General features: G+C 47.8%; 1 protein-coding gene across 9 annotated transcripts in view; it reads left to right on the forward strand.

Annotated features, from left to right (window-relative positions):
* Nucleotides 1–7,153, forward strand: part of meis2a (Meis homeobox 2a) — a 76,596-nt gene that overhangs the window by 46,389 nt on the left and 23,054 nt on the right. The window lies entirely within an intron of this gene.

Here is a 7,153-nt window from a genome sequence, read left to right on the forward strand (position 1 = left end):
GTGCTTTTGTGATTCATTTCCCCTACACCTCATTCTGCTGCGGCTCACACGAGAACACGCCTGGAGAATGAGAGAATGAGCTTGATTCGTCTGCCGGATCTGACCAGGTGCTTACATTGACCACAGGAAGAGCCGTTATCTGCCTTTCACTCGCCTGGCGTTTCAATTACACACACACACACACACACACACACACACACACACACACACACACACACACACACACACACACACACACACACACACACACACACACACACACACACACACACACACACACACACACCTACAACAGCAGAATATTGAGATGCTTTGCCTGTTTCATGCTGATTAATGCTGTAATATCCTGCAAACCCCACAATAAGTGAAGCTAGAGGAACACTTTCAGTGTTAGACCTCAGATACATCTATCCATCTATCTATGTATCTATCCATCCATCCATCCATCCATCCATCCATCCATCATCTATCTATCTATCTATCTATCTATCTATCTATCTATCTATCTATCTATCTATCTATCTATCTATCTATCTATCTATCTATCTATCTATCTATCTATCTATCTATCTATCTGTCTGTCTGTCTGTCTGTCCCAGGTTGTGTTTGTGGGAGTGTTTGCGGGGGTGTTTGCGGGAGTGTTTGCGGGAGTGTTTGTGGCAGTGTTTGGGGGAGTGTTTGTGGGAGTGTTTGTGGGAGTGTTTGCGGGAGTGTTTGCGGGAGTGTTTGCGGGAGTGTTTGCGGCAGTGTTTGTGGGAGTGTTTGTGGGAGTGTTTGCGGGAGTGTTTGCGGGAGTGTTTGCGGGAGTGTTTGCGGGAGTGTTTGTGGCAGTGTTTGGGGGAGTGTTTGTGGGAGTGTTTGTGGGAGTGTTTGCGGGAGTGTTTGCGGGAGTGTTTGCGGGAGTGTTTGTGGGAGTGTTTGTGGGAGTGTTTGTGGGAGTGTTTGCGGGAGTGTTTGCGGGAGTGTTTGCGGGAGTGTTTGCGGCAGTGTTTGTGGGAGTGTTTGTGGGAGTGTTTGTGGCAGAGTTTGCTGGAGTGTTTGGGGGAGTGTTTGGGGGAGTGTTTGCGGGAGTGTTTGCGGGAGTGTTTGTGGGAGTGTTTGCGGGAGTGTTTGTGGGAGTGTTTGCGGGAGTGTTTGCGGGAGTGTTTGCGGCAGTGTTTGTGGGAGTGTTTGGGGGAGTGTTTGTGGGAGTGTTTGCGGGAGTGTTTGCGGGAGTGTTTGCGGGAGTGTTTGCGGCAGTGTTTGTGGGAGTGTTTGTGGGAGTGTTTGCGGGAGTGTTTGTGGGAGTGTTTGCGGGAGTGTTTGTGGGAGTGTTTGCGGGAGTGTTTGCGGGAGTGTTTGCGGGAGTGTTTGTGGCAGTGTTTGGGGGAGTGTTTGTGGGAGTGTTTGCGGGAGTGTTTGCGGGAGTGTTTGCGGGAGTGTTTGCGGGAGTGTTTGCGGCAGTGTTTGTGGGAGTGTTTGCGGGAGTGTTTGCGGGAGTGTTTGCGGGAGTGTTTGCGGGAGTGTTTGCGGGAGTGTTTGCGGGAGTGTTTGGGGGAGTGTTTGGGGGAGTGTTTGTGGGAGTGTTTGCGGGAGTGTTTGCGGGAGTGTTTGCGGGAGTGTTTGCGGGAGTGTTTGCGGCAGTGTTTGTGGGAGTGTTTGCGGGAGTGTTTGCGGGAGTGTTTGCGGGAGTGTTTGCGGGAGTGTTTGCGGGAGTGTTTGCGGGAGTGTTTGTGGCAGTGTTTGGGGGAGTGTTTGCGGGAGTGTTTGCGGGAGTGTTTGCGGGAGTGTTTGCGGGAGTGTTTGGGGGAGTGTTTGGGAGAGTGTTTGCGGGAGTGTTTGCGGGAGTGTTTGCGGGAGTGTTTGCGGGAGTGTTTGGGGGAGTGTTTGTGGGAGTGTTTGCGGGAGTGTTTGTGGGAGTGTTTGCGGGAGTGTTTGCGGGAGTGTTTGCGGGAGTGTTTGGGGGAGTGTTTGCGGGAGTGTTTGTGGCAGTGTTTGTGGGAGTGTTTGTGGGAGTGTTTGCGGGAGTGTTTGTGGGAGTGTTTGTGGGAGTGTTTGTGGGAGTGTTTGTTGGTGTGGCAGTGTTTGTGGGAGTGTTTGGGGGAGTGTTTGTGGGAGTGTTTGGGGGAGTGTGTGCGGGAGTGTTTGTGGGAGTGTTTGTGGGTGTGGCAGTGTTTGTGGGAGTGTTTGGGGGAGTGTTTGCGGGAGTGTTTGGGGGAGTGTTTGTGGGAGTGTTTGGGGGAGTGTTTGTGGGAGTGTTTGTGGGTGTGGCAGTGTTTGTGGGAGTGTTTGGGGGAGTGTTTGCGGGAGTGTTTGGGGGAGTGTTTGTGGGAGTGTTTGGGGGAGTGTTTGTGGGAGTGTTTGCGGGAGTGTTTGCGGGAGTGTTTGCGGGAGTGTTTGCGGGAGTGTTTGGGGGAGTGTTTGCGGGAGTGTTTGTGGGAGTGTTTGGGGGAGTGTTTGCGGGAGTGTTTGCGGGAGTGTTTGCGGGAGTGTTTGTGGGAGTGTTTGGGGGAGTGTTTGTGGGAGTGTTTGGGGGAGTGTGTGCGGGAGTGTTTGTGGGAGTGTTTGTGGGTGTGGCAGTGTTTGTGGGAGTGTTTGGGGGAGTGTTTGCGGGAGTGTTTGGGGGAGTGTTTGCGGGAGTGTTTGGGGGAGTGTTTGGGGGAGTGTGTGCGGGAGTGTTTGTGGGAGTGTTTGTGGGTGTGGCAGTGTTTGTGGGAGTGTTTGTGGGAGTGTTTGTGGGAGTGTGTGCGGGAGTGTTTGCGGGAGTGTTTGTGGGAGTGTTTGGGGGAGTGTGTGCGGGAGTGTTTGTGGGAGTGTTTGTGGGTGTGGCAGTGTTTGTGGGAGTGTTTGGGAGAGTGTTTGTGGGAGTGTTTGGGGGAGTGTTTGCGGGAGTGTGTGCGGGAGTGTTTGTGGGAGTGTTTGTGGGTGTGGCAGTGTTTGTGGGAGTGTTTGTGGGAGTGTTTGTGGGAGTGTTTGTGGGAGTGTTTGGGGGAGTGTTTGTGGGAGTGTTTGGGGGAGTGTTTGTGGGAGTGTTTGTGGGAGTGTTTGCGGGAGTGTTTGTGGGAGTGTTTGTGGGAGTGTTTGGTGGTTTGTTTGCGGGAGTGTTTGGGGGAGTGTTTGCGGGTGTGGCAGTGATTGTGGGAGTGTTTGCAGGAGTGTTTGGGGGAGTGTTTAGGGGAGTGTTTGGGGGAGTGTTTGCGGGAGTGTTTGCGAGAGTGTTTGGGGGAGTGTTTGCGGGAGTGTTTGGGGGAGTGTTTGCGGGAGTGTTTGGGGGAGTGTTTGCGGGAGTGTTTGGGGGAGTGTTTGTGGGAGTGTTTGCGGGAGTGTTTGTTTGCGGTGGTGTTTGCGGGAGTGTTTGCGGGAGTGTTTGTGGGTGTGGCCGTGTTTGTGGGAGTGTTTGCGGGAGTGTTTGTGGGAGTGTTTGTGGGAGTGTTTGCGAGAGTGTTTGGGGGAGTGTTTGTGGGAGTGTTTGCGGGAGTGTTTGTGGGTGTGGCAGTGTTTGTGGGAGTGTTTACGGGAGTGTTTGTGGGAGTGTGTGCGGGAGTGTTTGCGGGAGTGTTTGGGGGAGTGTTTGCGGGAGTGTTTGGGGTAGTGTTAGCGGGAGTGTTTGCGGGAGTTTTTGGGGGAGTGTTTGCGGGAGTGTTTGGGGGAGTGTTTGGGGGAGTGCTTGTGGGAGTGTTTGCGGGAGTGTTTGGGAGAGTGTTTGCGGGAGTGTTTGGGGGAGTGTGTGCGGGAGTGTTTGCGGGAGTGTGTGCGGGAGTGTGTGCGGGAGTGTGTGCGGGAGTGTTTGCGGGAGTGTTTGGGGGAGTGTTTGCGTGAGTGTTTGGGGGAGTGTTTGCGGGAGTGTTTGTGGGAGTGTTTGCGGGAGTGTTTGTGTGAGTGTTTGCGGGAGTGTTTGGGGGAGTGTTTGCGACAGTGTTTGGGGGAGTGTTTGTGGGTGTGTTTGCGGGAGTGTTTGTGGGTGTGTTTGTGGGAGTGTTTGCGGGAGTGTTTGCGGGAGTGTTTGGGGGAGTGTTTGTGGGAGTGTTTGTGGCAGAGTTTGCTGGAGTGTTTGGGGGAGTGTTTGCGGGAGTGTTTGCGGGAGTGTTTGTGGGAGTGTTTGCGGGAGTGTTTGCTGCAGTGTTTGGGGGAGTGTTTGCCGGAGTGTTTGTGGGAGTGTTTGTGGGAGTGTTTGCGGGAGTGTTTGGGGGAGTGTTTGTGGGTGTGGCAGTGTTTGTGGGTGTGGGAGTATTTGTGGGAGTGTTTGTGGGTGTGGGAGTATTTGTGGGAGTGTTTGTGGGTGTGTTTGTGAGAGAGTTTATGGGAGTATTTGCTGTCTCAAGTGTCAGTTAAATCCGTTCAGTCCACCTGACATTCCTGTTGATGTGCCAAAAGCGCCTGGATTCCTCCTGTGATGGGCATTGTGTGAATCCTGCTTTGATATGGAGCACAGGAGAGAGAGAGAAGGGTTTGTGCTTTGGACGTCCTGAATCGCGTCTTTGTTAGGAGGCACAATCAGACCTGGAGGCACAAGGGCTCTGTGTGTAACGTGTCAATAGACAGCGTGTCTCCTGCTCTGACAAGACCGTCTACCTTTCTCTCTCTCTCTCTCTCTCTCTCTCTCTCTCTCTCTCTCTCTCTCTCTCTCTCTCTCTCTCTCTCTCTCTCTCTCTCTCTCTCTCTCTCTCTCTCTCTCTGTGCCCGTGGATCTGATCTTCTGCTCTGCCTGTGTGTGTATGACGTGCACTGGTGTTGGTGGGTCGTTGTGTAGCTGATGGGTAATTAAATCTGAGACTGCACAGCAATCCTGTCTGACCTCAGAGAGAGAGAGACGCTTCACACACCACACGACAGGAAAGTGCAGTCGCATGTGTGTGTTATTCTATCTGTCTAATCACATGCTGACAGCAACACACACACACACGCACATTATGAGAGAGAGACGGGTTTGTCTCTCGTTATTGTCTCTCTTGCAGTTGATTCTGGGAGTCTTTAACTTCAGGAACTTTTATGTCCCATGTGGTGCAGATGTTTTGCAATGACTTCATCATTAACTCCAAGACTTTTAATCTTAAACTATAATTAAGAAAAATTGAAATATTATTCATTTGTTTTTAGGACACTTGATATGATTAAAGGCCAAGGAGTCTGTTTCAAATGTTATTTCACCACACAATAAATGATGATTTCAAATGTGACGTAAATGAGATTTGTTGGGAAAAACAAGAATGTTTACAGTTTTAAAGTCCACAGGGCTGAGAGTGCTTGATGTTTGGTTGTGTTTCTTCTCTCTCTCTCTCTCTCTCTCTCTCTCTCTCTCTCTCTCTCTCTCTCTCTCTCTCTCTCTCTCTCTCTCTCTCTCTCTCTCATGGAAACTCGTTTGACTAACGAGCTGACAAATGGAGTGGAATATGTGATTTATGAATGACTTTTGACACCTGCTTGATTTCATGGATGTCTAACATGGCCATCTTACCTGAAGCCCACAGACACACACTCTTTACTGCGGGTGTGTTGTTGATTGATCAGTGGTTTCTGGTGTCAGAATAAACCCTGTCTGCTGGTCTTCGATCTGTCAGGCCTGAAACGGCTTTATTTGAAACTGTTTAGACCAGGAGAAACAGTTTCATAACCCTCTCTCTCTTTCCCTCCCCGAAGTAAAGGAGGCACGAACAAACAGATCAGCTTTATGTTTTTAATGACTGTATCGGTTGGCGCGGCCAGCTGTTATGAAATTCAAAATAATGGCTTAATATTTTCCAAATGTAATGTAAAAAGTATAAACAGGCTTGTGAAGTTGTTTTATTTTCCTCCACGGATCATGGGAAAGTCATTGAGTTTAAACACATGCAGTGTTATAACAACATCATTGAGATACTATTGTTGCTTATATTAATATTTTAAATCAATATTTTTTATATACACTGCCGTTCAAAAGTTTGGGATCGGTTAGATTTTTAATGTTTTTAAAAGAAGTCTCTTCTATAAAAAACAGTACTATTGTTAAATATTATTCCAATGTAAAAGAATCCTAAAAATAAGTGTTTTCAACACTGATAATAATAATGAATGTTTCTTGATCATCAAATCCTCATATTATAGTGATTTCTGAAGGATCATGTGACACTGAAGACTGGAGTTATGATGCTGAAAATTCAGCTTTGATCACAGGAATAAATTACAGTTTAGAAATATTTCACATAGAAAACAGCTGTTTTACATTGGAATAATATTTCACAATATTACTGAGTTTTTTGTAGTTGTTGTATTTTTAATCAAATAAATGCAGCCTTGGTGAGCAGACTTCTTTTAAAAACATTAAATCTTACCGATCCCAAAACCTTTGAACGGCATTGTGTATTTTTGTCATTTTTAGTATTTTTTTTAAAATATGTCTTTATTCATTTTTATCTAATTTGATTTGATGGTTTTAGTTGAGTACACTATCCCTGCGGTGTAGAATGATGACTGAAGCTCAGTGTCCGCTCTCTCCTCATGTCCAGCGCGAGACGAGCCGCTGCCAGAGAACATCATCACATCATCACATCATCACATCGCCTGCATTTAGGGGCCGCTAATTGGGGCTGTTAATTAGCAGAATTGACTCAGTTGTTGGTTCCTGAGTGCCGTCCTCCTCCCGCTCCGGCTTCATTTGATCCCAAATCTCTAATATCTCAATCATCTTCTTCCTCAGTGTCGTTTTCCTGCACAAATACCTCAACATTCCTAAATCAAGATACATGTTCTTATGTCATAAGATAAGAAGTCTTGTTTTCTGAAAGAATATATCAAAATTAAGTGAGTTCATGCTTAAGGTCCATTAATAAATGCAATAAACAGCATTTATTAACTTCTGTTAATGTCAGTTAATGAAATCTCAGTCATGTTGCTTCTTCTCCAGTAAATGTATTTTGATTTGATGGAAAAAACAGGCAGAAACACTGAGTAAATAATCTTGTAAAGAGTGTGCGACGGTGGTTTTGTGCTCTGGGATGGTGCATTTTGTTTCGAGGGAGAAACAAATGGAGAAAGATTGAAGAAAGAAGAGAAGGTGAATAAGTGGGTTAATTTATATGGTTTGACGCAGCGCTGTAGGATCGAGCTGCGCCTCAGGCCATCTGTGAGCCGAATAGCAATTTTATTACATTGTCATTAAAGCAATTTCACAGCAGTATTGTTTGTTAATGAGAGTCTC

This window comes from Siphateles boraxobius, unplaced genomic scaffold, assembly GCF_051911475.1.
Source record: "Siphateles boraxobius isolate OS27281-9 unplaced genomic scaffold, OSU_SipBor_1 22, whole genome shotgun sequence".
NCBI lineage: Eukaryota > Metazoa > Chordata > Actinopteri > Cypriniformes > Leuciscidae > Siphateles > Siphateles boraxobius.